Consider the following 19,562-nt stretch of genomic DNA (forward strand, 5'->3'; position numbering starts at 1 on the left):
CTCTCGAATAGCTAGGACGACAGGTGTGTGCCACCACACCAGGCTAATTTTTGTATTTGTAGTAGAGATGGGGTTTCACCATGTTGGCCACACTGCTCTCGAACTCCTGACCTCAGGTGATCTGCCTGCCTCAGCCTCCCAAAGTGCTGGGATTACAGGCATGAGCCACCGCGACCGGCCTTAACCTCTCTTTAAAATGAGGAGGATGATAGCACATACCACATGCAGTTATCACGAGGAATAAAGGTCAATTCACACGGTACACATGGTACATGCTACACATTGATAAAGACCAGCTATTGTGATGACATCTGTTTACTTCTGCTAACATGCTCCCTTAGACAGTGCTCCCTCTCCCTCTCCAGGCTTCTGAGTCCTCCCTCCTCTGCACTGCCACTTCCTTTTGAGTCAAGCTGGCCTCCCTGCACCCCCATGCCCACCTCCTCCTCGCACCTCCATGCCGCCTCCCACTGCTCCAGCTCCTTGCGGCTGCGTGTCCAGTCACTGGTCACCTTTCGTATCTCCTCACTCAGAGCCTGGTTGGCCAAACCTGCCTGGTCCAGCTGTTCTCGGAGCATGGCATTCACCTGGGCCAGGCTGGCACTCCTGAATGGGGCACAGGGGATCAGTAGGCGCTCGCCCAGGGGGCCATCCTGCCAGCCCTGGCCCTCCCTGCTGCTCCTCCTCCAGCCAGATGAGGGCACTCTCCAGGTCTCGACTGTGTTCTGTGCCCTGGGTGAGAGAGAGGTTAAAGCACCAGGCTGGGCAGGTGGAGGACAGGGCCTGCCCCTGCCCCACCCTGGCACCCACCCTCAGCCGCTGCTGCTCCAGCTCTCCGGATCTCTCCAACAGCTGCTACAGCTCCGAGAACCTCTTCTCGTACTGGAGAATCTGGGGATTGAGAGCCCCAAAGGCCTGCTTTCTTCCCAGAGAACAGCGTTCCCAGAGAACAGCGTCAGACTGCGTAGTTTCTACGCTAGCACAGAAATCCTACCAACTCCTGTGGGGGCTGCGCTTGGAAGCAGAGGCTGTGTAAGAGGTGACTGGGGGGTAGGAAAAAACACGAAGATTTTCACACAGCGTGAGAAACCAAGAGTCTGGGGAACACGGACCAATCCCCGCAAAAAGCAGCCGGGATAGAAAGGGAAGAGCTGAGCGGACTTCACCCTTGTTAGATTGTGTTACAACGCCAATAAGGCTGATGCTCGCTTTTTCTCCCACCGCGGATAGGCTACATGTTACTTTCTATTTCCCAGTTTCCCACTGTAGGATTAACACTTAAGGCTAAAACGCAAATAAAGAAAGAAACAAGGGAAAAAAAACAACCGTAACGTACAGCCTATTCTTCCGACTATATAAAGTCAGGGGAAAGCGCGAACGCAGTCCCCCACTACCACAAATTATGCAGTCGAGTTTCCCACATTTGGGGAAATCGCAGGGGTCAGCACATCCGGAGTGCAATGGATAAGCCTCGCCCTGGGAAAACCACCTTCGTGATCATGGTATCTCCCCTGCCAGGTAAGTATGAGATCTTCTGCCTCTGCCCCGCCACAGCCTCATACGCCTCACTCTTTACACACACGGTCACTTCCCTGCGCACTCTCGAGCCCTTTCCAGCCCTCACATACAGCTGGGATTTTCAGTTCTGATCGGCGGTCCTAAACCCGCTCCCACGGCACGGGAACTCCTTCGTGGCGAAGCAGCAAGTGGCGAAGCAGCAGCCCCTGCGCTGCCTCATCTACATAGAAGTCGCCCTATCCGTGATGTCACCGACAGTGCCTTGCCAAGTCCCCGTCTGCCTTTCTGCCACTCAACCGACCAATCCGCTGCCAGAGCCGGCAAGGGGAAATGACGTCTGCCTCTCCCTTTTTCTCTCCCTCCCCTGCATCTGCTCTCTCCCAAAGAAGCTGGTCTTTAGCCTGTGTTGAGAAGCAACCTTTCGGAGGCCAGATGGAGCTGGGGGGCACCCTTCTTCAAATAATGGCTTTTAATTCTCAAACTAGAGTGTTTCAGATTACAGAAGAAACCGGTTCTCTTCGCGTCCTTATCCTTGTGATGTAGCATTCCACTTGCAATTGGAAGCCGTTTAATATCAGAGAGAAACCATATTTATGAAAGTAAAGAGGCTGCTCAGATGACTGCAAACCAGCCTTCCTTACTGGTTTTATCACTGGTAATGTTATAAAGACAGTTGTCTAGTTTCATGAATCTTGTAGGTTTGTTTTTCTTTTTTTGATGTTGTTGGTTTTTTTTTTTTCCAAATTCAGTATTGTAGAAAAATATGCTGCCCCAGAAGAGATGATTGGACACTCTCAAGCATGGTGTTGGACTTTGTCATCTCTTGCACAGCCATCTCCACACCTTAGTGCTTACCTCATGTTAGTTTTTTATATTCTGCAAAGACAAAACCAAAATCACCCAAATTTGACACAAATACCTGGGACACATCTTATTTGAGAAGTTTAACAAATGTCTGGATCATCTTTTCTTATATATTACGCAGGAAACACTGTGAAGTAAGCAAAGTTGGAATGCCCAAGTCAATGACCATTTGAATATTTACAAGTAGATTTGAGACAGGAATACTACCGGGTGGTCACAGGATAACTAATTCTAGGCAGCAGATTTACATGACTTGAGGCTATGGGCTGTTAAGACGCTGAAAAACCAGGGTGTGGACCAAGCTGGCTAAGACTGAGTGGACCCACTGTGGTGCTGGATTTGATGGAGGTTTTACTTAGGCCCTCATTATATGCTCATTAACATACTAAATCACACACCCACCGGTCCCATGACAGTTCTGAGACCAATATTTGATGTAAAAATGGATGGCACCGCGGTTCCGAGAAATCTCCACCTTTACCCAGGAATTTTCATGAATATTCCACTCCTTGGTTAAAGAAACCCATCAAGATGAAACCCCAGAACCCATTGTTCTCTCTCGAGTATGCCCGAACTCCCCTTTCTTGAGTGTGTACTTTTTGCTTTGCAATAAATCTCTTCTTTCACTATTTGCTGACTCATCTTTGACTTTGTTCTCGAGATGGTGTCAAGAGCCTGGACGCCATGGCTGGGGTCGAGATCCCACCAATGTCTGGGGACCTCCCCCAGCCAACCAGTATCACGTTCTATTCCATTGTTCAAATCACAAAACATCGAGTGGAGAGTTCTCCTTGGAGACCATAAAGTAAAGATTCTGTGGTGTGGTGGCCAGTTAGGCCACTGGAAGCTTGGCAAAATATTGAAAATGAGGGATTAGGTGACAGGGTAGTAACTGCTGGATACTAAATACTTGATCCAGGCCCCATTCCCTGGAGATTGACAGGGAGACACATTGTCCAGGTGGTAGTGGAGAAATACTTTCTGGGTATCTGACCAGCCTTTGTGGAAAGAACTGGCACCGTCCTGCAGATGTAACTGCCTGATGGGTTCTTCCTGCCCAATGTACACACAAAATCAATTCAAGGAGACCATGGCACTGCAGGAAACAGTTTCATTGACACAGGCCAGCCACGACATGTTATTACTCAAACCAATCTCACTGAAGGCTTGGAGGTAAGGGGTTTTTCAAAGATAGTTTGTTGGGGAGGGGGCTAGGGCTTGCGCTGTGCTGATTGTTCGGGATGAAATCACAGGGGCATGGAAAATGGCCCTCCTGCATGGAGTCAGCTGCTGGGTGAGGGCAAAGGGACTGGTTGATTTTCGGGCCAGATGGTGCCATCCAATGGTCAGAAATGCAAAAGCCTGAAAAGACATCTCAAGAGGCCAATCTTAGCTTCTACAATAGTGATGTTCTTCACAGCAGTAATTGGGGAAGCTGTGAATCTTGTGACTTCTGGAATAACGGCTGGTAATTATTTAACGAAGCATACATCTTATCAGGAATCAGGCCCCTTTCATCGTCCTAACTTGGCGATCTTTCATTAGTTTTACAGGGGTAATTTAGTTTTGGGGAAGGTTATCATTGAAACCAGCCTTTTTGGCTGTCCCCAACCTTTTTGTCACCAGGGACTGGTTTCGTGGAAGATACTTTTTCCATGGAAGGGGGTGGTGGATGGTTTCCAGATGAAACTGTTCCACCTCAGGTCATCAGGCATTAGTTACAGTCTCATAAGGAGTGCACAATCTGGATCACTCACATGAGCAGTTCCCAATAGGGCCCGAGCTCTGATGAGCATCTAATGCTCATGCTGTTCTGACAAGAGGCGGAGCTCAGGTGGCAATGCTTGAAAGCCTGCAGCTCACCTCCTGCTGTTCGGCTGGGTTCCTGACAGGCCATGGACTAGTACCTGTCTTGTGGCCCTGAAGGTTGGGGACCCCTGATTTAAACTATAAACTCGATTTTTCCCAAAAATAGCTTGGGAGAAATTGCATAGGAATGAGCAAAGACAGCTAGCCTGTGAGGCTGGAACCGAGATGGAGTCAGCCATGTCAGCTTTCTCTTATTGTCATAATTTTGTAAAGGTAGTTTCTGAGGGTCTACACTGGACACTTGTTAAAAACATGAGACAGATTTTATTGTATGTACTACAGTAGGCAAGAGAGACCAGCAGAGAACTGGGCTCAACCTCAAATACAGCAGGAGGAGTTGAAGATTATAGCCAATTGGCAAGATAAGAAAGTCAGTGGATGGAAAATTACTAAGAGGAACTTGATTAGCTATGAAAGGTGGTTGCGAAGACTCTTGATAAACTAGACTCAACAGTATTGTTTCCTAAAATTGGACTTGGCAGGCGAAGAAGTAACAGAGAAAAGGGCTCAGAGGAAACTACTAAGGTTTGGTCAAAGATTGGAGTCCTTGTCAACTCTACATTGAAGCTTCTGCAAATAAACAAAGACCACCCAAATGAAAAAAAGCAAAGGCTCTTTATTCTGAGCTTGCTATAGCAGGGAGTCAGTCACTGTTATTTGCGTTTTGGCAGAGACTTGAAGGCAGTCATAAGGGTGGGAAAGCTTTTTAAAAAGAAAGGCTTCAGGGGCTGGGCACGGTAGCTCATGCATGTAATCTCAGCACTTTGGGAGGCCCAGGTGGGTGGTCACAAGGTCAGGAGATCAAGACCATCCTGACTAAGATGGTGAAACCCCATCTCTTCTAAAAAATTTGCAAACAATTAGCCAGGCATGGTGGCAGTCACCTATCGTCCCAGCTACTCCAGAGGCTGAGGCAGGAGAATGGCATGAACCTGGGAGGCGAAGCTTGCAGTGAGTCGAGATCACGCCACTGCACTCCAGCCTGGGTGACAGAGCGAGACTGTGTCTCAAACAAACAAACAAACTAACAAAGAAAAGCTTCAGGTATGCTTGGATTGGAGGCTGTCAGCATGGTGAAGCTCTGGATAGATGAAGAAAATCAAAATATTTTACCCCAGAATATACTTCTTTGGCATATTTTAAGATGCTGTCAGAGAGCCAGCAAACAGAAGTAACTCTGCAAAACTGTCTTTTGGAGGGGAAATTTACACCTGCAAAGAATCTGCATTAATCCGGCCTTATCTTGTCAGGATTGAGAAATAAAAATAAGCCCTAGGCCCTACAACCAACTGAATGGACTCCCTCTTGGCTGACAGGACTGCAGAGAAACCTCGAAAGTGGTTTCTGGATGTGGCAGGCTAGGAGGTTAGACATGCCACCTTAAAACCTCCTCTCACTAACTGCCATTATGAGGCAGGAGAACAGCAGAGGGAATTGGAAGTTGGATAAAAGGCAGAGTGAGTGAAAGCAGAAAGAAAAGCAAGGTGATGGTGTGGGAGAGCAAGAAGCAAGATAAAAGGCAGAAGTTGAGCAGCCAAAACAAAAGGTAAGATTTAAAAAAGCAAGCAAGGCTGGGCACGGTGGCTCATGCCTGTAATCCCAGCACTTTGGGAGGCCAAGGCAGGCAGATAACTTGAGGTCAGGAGTTTGAGACCAGCCTGGCCAACATGGTGAAATCCCTTCTCTACTAAAAATACAAAAAATTAGCTGGGCATGGTGGTGCACTCCTGTACTCCCAGCTAATTGAGAGGCTGAGACAGGAGCATCACTTGAACCCAGGAGGCGGTGGTTGCAGTGACCCGAGATTGCACCACTGCACTCCAGCCTGGGCAACATAATGAGACTCTGTCTCAAAAAAAAAAAAAAAGGAAAAGCAAGCAAGGACCCCATGGCCGGCGAGATCCAAACCAGTAAAGGGGCAGCTCCTCAGAGATACGCATGTGCATTAGAGAAAAAAAGCATCCTTAACATGACTCCATATCATAATCAGCTCATTAAAACTCATGCATATGGACTGCATATCATGCATGTACTTAAAATTATGGGATGGAGGCAATGTGCAAGCACACAAGGGCCAAAGTAACTAAACAACCCACCTATCAATCAAAAGGCAAACACTGGCTAATGATTAGACATCCTTGTGAAGGGAAGAAAAAAAGCCACACATACAAAGACCCAAAGTACACCAAACTAATACTGATCTCACATCCCAGAGGTCAGCCCACTCTCCACACTCCGAGAGTGTTACTGTGCTTAATAAATTTTTGCTTTGCTTTGCTGCTTTGTGTGTCATGTAGAGTTCTTTGGGACACCAAGAGCCTGGAAATGCATGGCACCATCTTGTAAGAATTAGGATTGTTTTTCCTAAGGGTTAACAAACCAAGCCTTTGGAAAGATTTGCTTCACTACTGTTATCAACCAACAGCCTGATGCTTTCCCTCCCTTTGTGGTTTTGACAAAACAAGCAAGCAGCATTCCCTCCTGATAAGAGACCACCGACCTAGGAATAATTCTGGCCAGACTACAGAGGACGTACAGCAAGGGTTTTCATGTCCTCTGCCTCAGCTTTTGACATCAGAGGGCCACAGACTCCATTCTCAGATGATTACTAATGCCACCATTTTATGCACATGGGCCCCATGGAGAGGCACGCAGCTCAACTGCACACCTGCACATTTTCCTCTTATAAACATTCATATTGGAATATTATTTGGTACTGCTCCCGTGAAAGATACATTTGCAGAATGGACTCAAGTTAGAAGCATTATGTAAGCAATATAATGTAGCAATGGCGCATCCAGCTTTCTACACTATAGAAATGTCTGCAGTGTAATCATTTCCACAATGACCAGAGATATCTGTACAAGAATGGTGACTACAGCCTTCTTTGTAATCCTAAAACCATGAAACTAACATCATCTCAAAAACTTTTTTTTTTTTTTTTTTGAGATGGAGTCTCACTGTAACGCCCAGGCTGGAGTGTAGTGGTGCCATCTCAGCTCATTGCAGCCTCCACCTCCCAAGTTCATACGATTCCCCTGCCTCAGCCTCCCAAGTAGCTGGGATTATAGGTGCATGCCACCACACCTGGCTAACAAAAACATTTTGAAAAGGGTTAAATAAATCATGCATAAACTGAGGAAAAATACTGTTTTCAAAAATGATGGAGAAGATCACTATTGGGATGAATGATTCCACTGGTCACATTATTGATAGAGCAATGAGGAAACCCAGGCTCATCCTGGAGGTAATAGTGGACTCCCACTACTAAAATATGAAAAAATGGAGGTATGTAAATTACTCGTTTAGGCGTATAAGGGACTGAATTAGAATTTTATCACACCAGAAGTGGGTTCCTAGGTCTCTGTTTCAGGATTCCTTAGTTACACAGGTGTAAACCCAGCATTTCAGGAGATACCCAGTTAAGAATCTGGTTGGGAAGGTGGGGGCCCTTGACATGGATCAGTCATAAATTAGTGGCTTGGGACTTCGGGAAGATAAAATCTTCCCCATTTATCTGGTGATTGACAATGCGTGAATGCTTCAAAAGTTCCAATAGGCGTCCCTGGGTGGGCTCGAACCACTAACCTTTCGGTTAACAGCCGAATGCGCTAACCGATTGCGCCACAGAGACAAGCGCTTCCGACTCTACTGGGCATATAGGAAGGGCGCACTCACTGAACTTCCTCCGTTCCGTCTATTCTCAGGGCCCGCCCGGCAGGACCACTGAGCAAGGCCTTGGAAAACCAGAGAGATTAGAGCGGTGAGTCGCGCCGGTCACGTTGGACACCTGCGCGTTAGGAGATTCTGGAGCCAGAAGAACAGCCGAATTGCCTTCGCCCGCCCTGCCCCTCCCCTGCTTCAGAAGCTTCCAGAAACTCCCCGGTGGGCGACCCAGCCCGAGCCGCCTGGGGGCCCAAGGGAAGCTGAACGCCCTGCGGGCTCCGGGGATGGTTCTTCCGGTTCTTTGCGCCGCCTTCACCCATTGAAGGAGCCTGTGCCCACCCTGCCCAGTCGCTGTGGGGGCCGCTGAGGAGCTTCCGCTGCCATCTTCAGATCTTGTGTTCCTCACAGGGGCTCCACCAGGGCAGGGATGGTGGTGAGGGTCGCTCGTGGGTCCCCTGGGGGGAGCAGGGTCTGGTACTCACCAGGGCTCACGACTAGGACTTGTCGAATGAATTCATCGTCGCCTTTAGCTTTTAGTCCTTTGAAGAGCCCTGAGAGCGGAAATCAACAGATTTTCTTCCATGGGGAAGTTCCTTTTACAAAGCGTTGATTTCTCAGCACCCCGCAGGGCGGGCAACTGGCAGGGCCTCCGTCGCACCTTCTGCGCGGTGGAGCCGCGGGGGCCCAGCTGGGTGGTTGTCCCGCCGTGGGGCTGTAGGGCGAGAGCAGGTAAAGGGAAAAGCAAAAGCTGGGAAAGAAGACGGGGAGCGGTGGACCAGACATCCAGACCTCCTGAAATGCGCATGCAGAGGCACAGGCGGGATCTTCTGGAAGTGAGAATTGTTTTTGTTTGTTTGTTTATTGTAGCAGAATGGGGAAATGGAGAGAGAACCTGAAAGAGTCCCAAACTCGAGGACCTATTGCTCCCCAAGAATAACATCTTCCAGAAGAACCAGACAGAAAACTAGGCTTCTGGGAACCCTGAAATCCTTGCAGGAGTAGCATCATCATGACCCTCTGTGTTCCTTGAGGCAAAGGACTTGCCTCCATTGTTTGTTTGTTCAATTGTCTTGTCTGTTAAATAAAGAAAACCCTTTTCATATATCTTTAAAATTACGTTGGTTTTATTATTTTATGATTACAAATAATGCTGCAGTCATCATTCTTGTACACTCTCATTGGCCACTGGTGTATTTCTATAGGGTGGAGGCCTGGAGGGTTGTTGTTCCAGCATAGTGTTTCCATAGCTTTTATTTCATTCCGTTTTCTTTCCTTTGTTGCTTTATTAGCTATAACCCTTTTCTTATTTCAGAGGCTGCTTTAGGGTTTCTGGGATACATCTTTAATTTATCATAGTCTGCTTTCTAGTATCATTATGCCTCCCTTTCTGGCCTTTATCCTAGTGTTATGTATTTTTACTTTATGCACTGTAAGCTTTAAAAAGTGATTCATTCTTACTTTTATTTATTACGTCAAATATTTTTTGAAAGATTTAAATTATAAGAAAACATGTAGTACGTGCTTTCTAAATGCCATCTCCAATATTCGTTTCTCTGTGTAGGTCCACATTTTTATCTGGTATCTTTTTGCTTCTGCCTGGAGGACTCTTAAGATTTCTTGTAGTGTGGGTTGGTGAATTCTTTTAGCTTTTGTATGTTTTTCAATGTCCTTATTTCACTCACAGTTTTGAAATTTTATTTTTGCATAGAATTCTAGGTTAACTTTTTTTCTCTGGGTACTTTAAAAATATTGCCATTTAGGAAGCATTTTCTTTTAAAACATCATGTTTCTTTCCTATGTTTGTAAATATGGCGTAAAGCCGGTTTCTTGTGCTGGTTATACAATGTTCAGAATGCGTATTGAAATTTAAAATATTAAATTGTACTAAAAACCTAAAAATATTAATCATGAATGTCCTAGATTCATCTTAAGTTCCAACAGTGCAGTGAAAATGTGCCCAACCTGAGGGGTCAAACCTACCTGCTGACGTGGAATTTGTGTTTGTGAGAGCCTAGTGACTTTCCTCACATCTGAATGTCTTCATTGCAAAAGGAAACGTTTTTCTTTGCAAAAATACTTTAAAAGATTCTGACTTCAATTAAGTGCATTAAAATCAAATTTCTCAGTTGCATCCCTGAAATCCATCGAAAGCCCGGGAGAGAAAATCAAGTGCTTCAGGATCAAGAGCTAAACGGGGGAGGACAAAGCGGGGCTTCTTCACTAGGAGTCAAGCCAAAGTCAACTGATTTGGTCTCCAATGGAGAATGGAACTCTGTTCACCAGCGATGTGAGGACGCGTCCCAGAGGAGGCGGACTTTCTCTTCATGGTGCATTCGGATAGGAAATCTAGGATTTTCTTTCCCTTTGATCTACTTCCAACTCTCCCTTTCTATTTCTTCAAGAACTTTTTCGGATCCCTGGCTGCGAAGGACCTAAGGGGCCAGTGCCCTTCCCTACCGGTCCGTCCTTCACTAGGTGTCTTCAGAACCCAAACTCACCCGGAACATTACTACCCGCTTCAGACAGCGAGAGGACCAAGGAGGGCTGTGGGTGCGGTGGGAACCAGAGAGTCACGTGAACCTGCGCCCGTGGGTTCCTAGCAAATTGAATAAATGCCCCCTGAAGCTTCTCTGCAGGTCAGAGGGAAGGGGAGGGTGGCTGCCGACCTGGCGGGAGAAGCTTCAAGAAGCGTCAGGATGACCTGACCCTGTCCATGGGCCTTGAAGACAGGCCTGGCCAGGCCGATTTTGACGGGTAGGCTCAAAGAAAAGGTTCAAGGGTGGCCCAAACCCTGACCCCGAGATTAAGGCTCTTAAATGTCTGACGGTTTTGAGAATCGTCAGTAGAATCGATCCTGCCTGTATCAGGAGACTCCATTGCCAAAATTCAGACACCAAGAAAGAGAAAGATTTGGCAGATCAAAATCTGTAATTAACCAAACAGGAGACATAAGTTTTCTGACAAATTGGATGTGTGCTGTGAGAAAAAGACTAGCCTCAAGGAGAACCTGGTTTTTTGGCTTGAGTGTAGGGAAGAATGGAGTTGCCACCAACAATGGTGCATTGAAACGGCAGGTGCATCAGGCTGTAGATGTGAAGGAATTAAAAATATTTTACCCCAAAATACACTTCTTGGACATATTTTGAGATGTCTGTTCAGAAAGCCAGCTGCAGAGGTAGCCTTGCAAAGTTGTCTTTTGTTGAGGAGATTTGCATCTGTAGGGAATCTGCATTGATACAGCCATGTCTTTCCTTGCCCAGATCTAGGAAAGATTAACGGAGAGTCTGACACCTGTAAAGGTCTGAAAGAAACATTTAGGGTTTATTCTCTCTGAGAGATCCTACCTGTAAGGTTTCATTTATATATTAAGACCACCTTTGCTAGCCGAGCCTCATTTTCTCTCCCTCCCATCAATCATCTTGCCCACAATAATTGGATATACCTCTGACTCTGATTGCACCTGGTTTTGGCCATGCTTTGAGCCCTCATTCATTCTGTTACCTCGAGATGGTATATAAGCTTCTGCATCCCATTGTGGGTAGGGGAGGGTAATCACTCTGTGACTCTCCCCATGCACATGTTGGTACATTTCATGCCTTTTCTCCAATTAATTTGCCTTTTCTGACTTGATTTTTGAGTGAAATTTCAGAGGGTTGAGAGGGAGGGTTTCCAATGGCCCCTACAGTTTTGGAGCTGTAAGCAGGATAGGAAAGCTCTGCTCTTCTGGAAGCTGTAGTGAAGAACCCAGAATCTGATCAGCTGTCATAAGGGTAAGAATTTTTTTACCAGTCAGGCTCCCGGCCTCCTTCTCTGTGTGGAATCTCATCAAGTGGACAGTAAAAATCACTGTTTCTTTCTTTTCTCTCTCCAAAATCTTGATTAATTGGAGAAAAGGATTTGTGTGACTAGTCTTGGGTGTAGTGACTCTGGTGTGCTTTTTGGTATTTTGTGTACCAATTCCTATTGTTTAATCCCTTTCTTCCCAGAAATTGTCTCTTCCTTTGTCTTTGTCTCTATGTGTTATTCTGTCATAAAAGTGGGTACCGGCTAAGGTTCCTTCTCATCTTATTTTATGTCCTTGAGAGCTTGACTTGTGACCAAGTGGGAGCACTTTCTTTTGGTTTCCACTATCTGGAAAGAGGCGGTAATTTTCAGGTCATACTAGGAGGCCTGTCTGAAAATGGCTGGGAACCCCAGCACCCTTTTTGTTCTGACCGTGTCAAGATCTTGGGGTTTGTCTTAAGAAGTCCCATCCCTTTGAGGCTTTTGTCATCTCAACTCTTGTTGCCTGGTTGGTTCTAGGAAAGCTCAATCCCAAGATGGCCTACATGGTATTATAGATTCACAGGTCTGTGACGGGAAGCCCCCACAAATTTGTGGGTTACTGGAGGCAAACATCATCCTTACCCATCTGTGGTCTAGTCCTTGCATTGAACTTTTTTCTTGCAGGGGAATCTTTGGGATTGCCTCTTCTATGCCCTTCCCAGGAAGTTAACCTGGAAAATGACATCCTGGGCTTTCCACAAAGGGGCTATTTGGTTGAATTGCTATTGCAATAATTACACCATTGGAAATTCTGATTGACAATTGCCTGAAGATGGATCCCTTAAATTAGACACCTGAATTAAAAAAAAACATTTTAGAGATCTCTTATTTTAACAGTTGATAGGAAGATCAAATTAAAACAAACACACATAGTAGGGTCATGGCTACCCTTAAAAATTCTCTTGACAATATTATGTGTGTTGTGTAGGGAAAAAAATTCTCTTGACTAAATTAAAGAGCAAAATTTGACCCAAAACAAAGTTAAAATTCTTCATAAGCTCAAACTGCCTGCTCTGGATCCCTTCCAGGATTCACAGTAAAGTCTGCTCCACCTTGCAGTTCGGTACTGAACTTCTGTGGTTTGCTGCCATAGCCTGGGTTCCATTTCCAGTCAGGAACCCAGTTTATTTTGGCTTGATATTTCTGTGACTTTGGACTTTTTGTAATATCCATTTATTGATCCTTTTCCCTTTCACGGGCAGCTTTTGTTTGTTTATGAAGATGGAGTCTCACTCTATCACCCAGGCTGGAGTGCAGTGGTGAGATCTTGGCTTACTGCAACCTCTGCCTCCCAGGTTCAAGTGATTCTCCCACCTCAGTCTCTCAAGTAGCTGGGATTACAGTCACCCACCACCACGCCTGGCTAATTTTTGTATTTTTAATAGAGACAGTGTTTTGCCATGTTGGCCAGGCTGATCTTGAGCTCCTGACCTCAAGTGACCCGCCTGCGTCAGCCATCCAAAGTGCTGGGATTATAGATATGAGCCACCCCTCCTGGTTGTTGGCAGCTTTTGATTTCCTGTCCTTCCAGCTTGCAAAGTTTCTGATGAGAAATCTGTTGATAATCTTATTAAAGATTTCTTGCATGTGACCAGTTGCTTTTCTCTTACCAATTTAAAGATTCTCTGTCTTTGACTTTTGAAAGTTTGATTATAATGTGTTTTGGTGTAGGTCTCTTTAAGTGTATCTTACTTGGAGTTTGTTAGGCTACTGTGTTTGTATTCTTGTCTTTCATCAAATTTGGGAAGTTTTCAGCCATTATTTCTTCAAATATTCTCTTTTGCCCTTCTCTCCCTCTTCTTTAGAAATTCCACAATGCGAGGCTGGGAGGGGTAACTCATGCCTCTAATCCCAGCATTTTGGGAGGCTGAGGTGGGAGGATCACCTGAGGTCAGGAGTTTGAGAACAGCATGAACAACATGGAGAAACCCCATCTCTACTAAAAATACAAAATTAGCCAGGCATGGTGGTGCATGCCTGTAATCCCAGCTACTCGGGAAGCTGAGGTGGGAGAATTGCTTCAAACCAGGAGGCAGAGATTGTGGTGAGTTGTGATCGCGCCACTGCATTCCAGTCTGGGCAGCAAAAATGAAACTCCATCCCCCCTCCCATCTCCCCAAAACAACAACAAAAACAAAGAAATTCCACAATGCATATGTTGGTCCACTTGCTTTTCACTTAGGCTCTGTTCACTTTTCTTCAATCTTTTTTTATTTCTGTTCCTCAGACTGGATGATTTCCATTGCCTTATCTTCAGGTTCACTGATTGTTTCTTCTGCCTGCTCAGCTTTCTTCAAATTTGACTTTGAATCCATCTAGTTAATATTTTATCAAAGCAGAAACTATTTCGGAAAAACCTCCTTCACATTGCAGCCATTGGACATGATAATACATGTGATGTGCTGCCATTTGTTGAGAATCATGTGAAAATTAAGCTTCTGCCCCATCACAGTAAAGTTCCAGCCCTGAGTCCCCACGGTTTTCCCCTAGGCTAAGATAGAAAGGAAGAACATGAATTGTGCAGAAAGCATTCTCTTAAGCAAGCATATATAACTTGCCTAAATTGTAATTATTTCCTGGATCAGGATGCACCTCTAACTTCTACAGGCAGATCATACATTCCATCGTCCAGCTGTATAATGAATTCTTCTTCTCAGAGAAGAATACCAGAGACTCCCCCTGGCTTGCCTGAATCAAAATTCCAGAGCTAAGCAGTGAAAGGCCACAATATGAAGTCACTCTCAGATGAGTTCCTTCTCTTGTCACACCGCACAGTAGAAACAAAAGAGGACGGGGAGGCCCGAGGTGCTCAAAGCCTTATAACCCACAATTCTCATAGTTATTCTCAACTTAGAGAGGGCTGCTTTCTAGATGCTCCCCCTCCAGGCCCGCAGACTGCTAGGCTCCAGGAATAAGTAGCTCTGAGAAATATACTATTTAGCTGCAAGCCACACTCCACTATCGCAAATTGGAGAAAAGAAGCACAAATGTAAAAGGTGAAAAGATTTAAGAGAACACCATGGGGAAACCCCATCTCTACTAAAAATACAAAAATTAGCCAGGCATGATGGCATGTGCCTATAGGCCCAGCTACTCGGGAGGCTGAAGCAGGAGAGTCATTTGAACCCAGGAGGTGGAGGTTGCAGTGAGCCAAGATTGTGCCACTGCACACTGGCCTGGGTGACAGAGAAAAACTCCATCTCAAAAAAAAAAAAAGAAAAAAAGAAAGAAAAAAGAAAGAAAGAAAGAAAAGATTTAAGAGAACAAATATTTTAATTGAATACAATTTGTCAAGATTAAATCAACTTTCCCCTAGAGTACTGAAAGAATAAGCAATCATAATTTAGATTCTAAGTTACTGGCCTTTGAGAAAATGTGAAAACCAGAAAGGTGCCATGAGCCAAAAAAGGAGCAAAAGTCCTAATTTTCAAACTGATGAAAATAAAGTACTAAAAAATTGAAATCATCATAGTTCATCTTGGTCCTTGGCAAAATACAAATGTATTGATTCAAATTATAATATCTTAGCTACCCTATTGTGCATAGCTCTTACCACTGAGGAGAAAAACCAAACCCAAACAAAAGTGTGTTCAAGTTGGCAAAAATGTTTACAAATCTGCAAAATCTCCTCAGCCTATGCCTTAAACCCCAGACTTGGTATTTACTAAGTTCTGCTATGTACAATACCCACCTTAATATCCATTCTTGCACAAGTTCTTTTAGGTATAAGCCAAGATGACATGAGATTTTTTTTTTTACCCTCTCATGCCTATGTTTGCTTTTGCTTCTGAAGACCCTTCTGAGTAAGGACTATCCTCAGACTACTGGAGTAACTTAGTCACAAGCTTGCCTGAGGCTCAGAGCTGGCAAAACCTGGGAGTTTATGTCAATTCCACAGCACCCAGCAACCCTGCCTGCAAAATATTGACCCATGATTGACAGGTGCAGGTGCATGAAAGCCCAGCTCCTTGACCTGAGGGGCACCTTTGTGGTGAATTAGCTTTAGGAAAAGGGAAACCAGAGACCAACTTTGTAAAAATGCAGACAGATAAATAGAAAGAAATCTTTGCCTTGGAAGTCCAGTTGAGAAAGAGAGTGATTTACTTGAGACTCTGAAAACAGAGACTAAAATCTTTACTTTCTCGTGGGAAAGAAGCCTGTGATGAAAGAGAAACAAAGAGGAAGGTAGGAAATAGGGTAGGTCTACTCAGTAGCTTCAAACCACTCTGTCATATTATAAAGCCTGGTGAGGTTTTAACTAACACAAGTGCCTGGACTCTACACATAGAGATTCTGATTGAAATGCTTCCAGGTGGGTGGAAGCCACTAGTAGTCGTAAAAAGCTCCCAAGTAATTTTACCATGTGGCTAGAAATGAAAAGGACAATCTATACTAGAATCTGAAGTAACCAGTATTGAAGTGCCCCAAATGTGCAGCTACCTCATAGAAAAGGCTTAACACCACCCATTGATGGAATTTGCCTTCCTCTCTCCATGGTCTTGTCTGCATAGCATGGAAAATAGAGAAGAGATAAAGAGGTAGATGGAGAGATTGAACCTGTAATTTGCCTGTGTAGAGCAGTTTCTCAAACTTTTCTGACCACAAGATGCAGTGAGAAATATACAATTATTTGTGATCAGTTTTTTTTTTTTTTTTTTTGAGATGGAGTCTTCCTCTGTTGCCCAGGCTGGAGTGCATTGGCATGATCTCAACTCACTGCAAGCTCCGCCCTCCTGGGTTCACACGATTCCCCTGCCTTAGTGTCCTGAGTTGCTGGGACTACAGGCACCCACAACCATGCCCAGCAAATTTTTTTTTTTTCTATTTTTAGTGGAGACGGTGTTTCACCGTGTTAGACAGGATGGTCTTGATCTCCTGACCTCCTGATCCGCCTGCCTCAGCCTCCCAAAGTGCTGGGATTACAGGCGTGAGCCACCGCACCTGGCCAACAATTCTTTTTTTGAAATGAACAGAGCATCAGTGAATGATAGTGCAAGTTTAAGACACCTAATAGACAAGTTAAAGGAGTCCTCCAGGCAGAAGGAAACTGACACCGGATGAAAATCTGGATGAAAAAGAAAAGACACTAGAAATGACATCTACATAGGCAAATATATAATTTTAACATCTGACTGTTTAGCCGGGCACGATGGCTCACGCCTGTAATTCCGGCAATTTGGGAGGCCGAGGCAGGCGGATCACTTGAGGTCAGGAGTTCGAGACCAGCCTGGCCAATATGGTGAACCTTCCTCTCCACTAAAAATTCAAAAATTAGTCAGATGTGGTGGCCCAAGCCTGTAATCTCTGCTACTCAGGGGTCTGAGTCAGAGAATCGCTCGAACCCAGAAAGCAGAGGTTGCAGTGAGCCAAGACTGTGCCACTGCACTCCAGCCTGTCTGATAGAATAAGACTCGTCTTAAAATTACCACCACCAACAACAAAAAAAAAAACCAAAAACAAACAAAAACACATCTGACTCTTGAAACAAAAGTAATAGAGATGGATTGTAAGGTTTATAACAGGTGTAAAGTAAAATGCATGACAATAGCATAAAGGCAGGGAGAGGAGTTATGTGAAGAGGTATGATGCCCCTTGAAGACAGACCGTGATGGGTTAATTTTTGTGGAAAGCAAGGCAGAATTTTTGAAGTTTGTTTCTTCAAATACTTTGTTTCCCACACTCACAACCTAGTTTGTTATGCAGAGATCTTATTTTCTAGGAGACTTGGAGGGGGACCTTCTGCTTTGTGTCCTCATGGGATGCACAAGACACAAGGGAACAGTGTTTCACTTTTCAATACAGTGATAGGTCTGAGGAGATAGATAAACCTGCAATTTTTGTTTTTAATGAGATGGGATTCTCACTGGTCTTGAACTTCTGAGCTCAGTGGAGGCTTCCCCTACGTCGGCCTATCAAAGTGTTAGGATTAATAGGCGTGAGGCACTGCGCCTGGCCACAACCACCGACATTTAAAATCACGTCCCTGGGTGGGCTCGAACCACCAACCTTCCGGTTAAGAGCAGAATGCGCTAACCAATTGCGCCACAGAGACAACATCAACTGCTTGCTTTCATCTCTATATAGATTAAGCAATCACTAAATCCAAGGGGTTGCCATTCGCTTTCTGCAGGACAACTGTGCAGACTACAAAGCTTCGGAAAACCGGAGAGGCTGAGTCGACTAATCGTGTTGTTGCTCGTTAGAAACGCGTGCATTGCGTGACTCTGAAGCCAGAAGGGCGGCCGAATGTCCTTCACCCTGCGTTGACCCTCGCCTGCTTCAGAAGCCAGTGCCTCTGGAAATGCCTGGATCTGCGACCCCAGCCTGAGCTAAGTAGGGCGCAAGGGAAGCCGAACTCCCCCACGGCTCTCATGGTAGCTCTTTCTGTTTTTTTGCGCCGCCTTCAGGCAATCATCTGCTCCGCTTGCTCTCCCTTCACTCAACTGGGCTTCAGTAGACGGGGTCGGTGGGACGGGAGCGGGAAAGAGGCAGGGGAGTCAAAAGGAAAAACGTGAAAAGGAGGAGGGAGAAGCAGGGGAGACCAGGACGACACAATGGGACAGCCCAGGATACCCGTGCAGAGGGCACCGGCTGGATGCAGAGAAAATGGGACATGTATCAGAATGGAGAGGGGGAAATGGGGAGAAGATGTGAGAGAAAATCACAAGAATCTATAGCTGCCCAAGAATGAAGTAAAAATCGTATAATGTCTTTACATTAATAAAAAACAAATCGGGGGACCAGGCGCGGTGGCTCACGCCAGTAATCCCAGCACTTTGGGAGGCCGAGGTGGGTGGATCACTCACTTGAATTCAGGAGTTCGAGGCCAGCCGGGCAAACATGGTGAGAGCCCGTCTCTACGGGCTTGGTGGCCCACACTTGTAGTCTCGGCTACTCAGGAGGCTGAGGCAGGAGAATCGCTTGAACCTGAGAGGCGGAGGTAGCAGTGAGCCAAGATCGTGCCACTGCCCTCCATTCTGGGCGACAAAGCGAAATTCTGTCTCTCAAAAAATATACATAAATAGATAAAAGAGGGGTGGGGAAGCAAAACGATGGGCAGTAGGTGTGGGGCGCCTTGGGATTCTACACTGGTTAGTAGTCTGCGTTGTGCCTGCAGCAACCTCTGTTCTAATCCGAATCCTGGTACAGTCAGACTCTATCTTGGACCCAAGGGGGGCGAACCCACGTGTCTTTTGGTTTGCTTTTCATTCCTGCACCAGTTGCGGCCTTTATCTGCAGCCAGAAAGCCGGAAAGCAGGGTTTACCCCTGGCCCCACAGCGCCATACTGTCTGGGGAAAAGAAGGAAACCCAAGAGTACACAAACAATGTCCCAAAAAGAAACCTTCCAAGTGCTCTATGCCTCACCGTTTAGCAGAAAATATCAAGCAACTCTCAACCTAGCTGGCCTGTAGCTTCCACGAATGAAATAATGTATTTATTGCAGTCTTTCTGGTTGAGATATTTCAAATATTAGGTGGAGCTTTTAATGAGAGAGGGAGACACTCTCGAGTGTGGAAGAAAAAATGAGGGGATGTGAAGATGAGGCGACTTTAGGACAGAAAAAAAAAAAAGAGACAAGGCAGCCATGTAAACGTTTTCGGGTGGGCGTGAGGAGATGTCAGTCTTGAACCCCCTTATGTCAGGTAAAGAGTGCAGCCTCTTCCAGCACAAACACCGTTTCCCACACTGAGGAAATCACAGGGATCAGCAACTCTAGAGTGTGATGAAGAAGCTTCACTCTGGGAGAACCCCCTTCGTGACCACGGTCTCCCCCTGCCAGGTAAGTGGAAAGGAGCACATGGCCTGCAGGGACAGCACA

At 45.6% G+C, this 19,562-nt stretch overlaps 3 non-coding genes and 1 pseudogene across 3 annotated transcripts; all 4 read right to left on the bottom strand.

Moving 5' to 3' along the window:
* Positions 1 to 1,362: 1,362 nt before the first annotated feature.
* LOC129022562 (U1 spliceosomal RNA) lies at positions 1,363 to 1,526 on the bottom strand. The gene has a single exon (XR_008496469.1). It is a non-coding gene; the product is annotated as a U1 spliceosomal RNA (small nuclear RNA).
* A 6,285-nt stretch (positions 1,527 to 7,811) lies between these two features.
* On the bottom strand, positions 7,812 to 7,885 carry TRNAN-GUU (transfer RNA asparagine (anticodon GUU)). The gene has a single exon. It is a non-coding gene; the product is annotated as a tRNA-Asn (tRNA).
* A 69-nt stretch (positions 7,886 to 7,954) lies between these two features.
* LOC129007459 (uncharacterized) lies at positions 7,955 to 18,357 on the bottom strand (annotated as a pseudogene).
* Positions 17,721 to 17,794, bottom strand: TRNAK-CUU (transfer RNA lysine (anticodon CUU)). The gene has a single exon. It is a non-coding gene; the product is annotated as a tRNA-Lys (tRNA).
* Positions 18,358 to 19,562: the final 1,205 nt, after the last annotated feature.

This window comes from Pongo pygmaeus, chromosome 1 (genome assembly GCF_028885625.2).
Source record: "Pongo pygmaeus isolate AG05252 chromosome 1, NHGRI_mPonPyg2-v2.0_pri, whole genome shotgun sequence".
Lineage (NCBI taxonomy): Eukaryota > Metazoa > Chordata > Mammalia > Primates > Hominidae > Pongo > Pongo pygmaeus.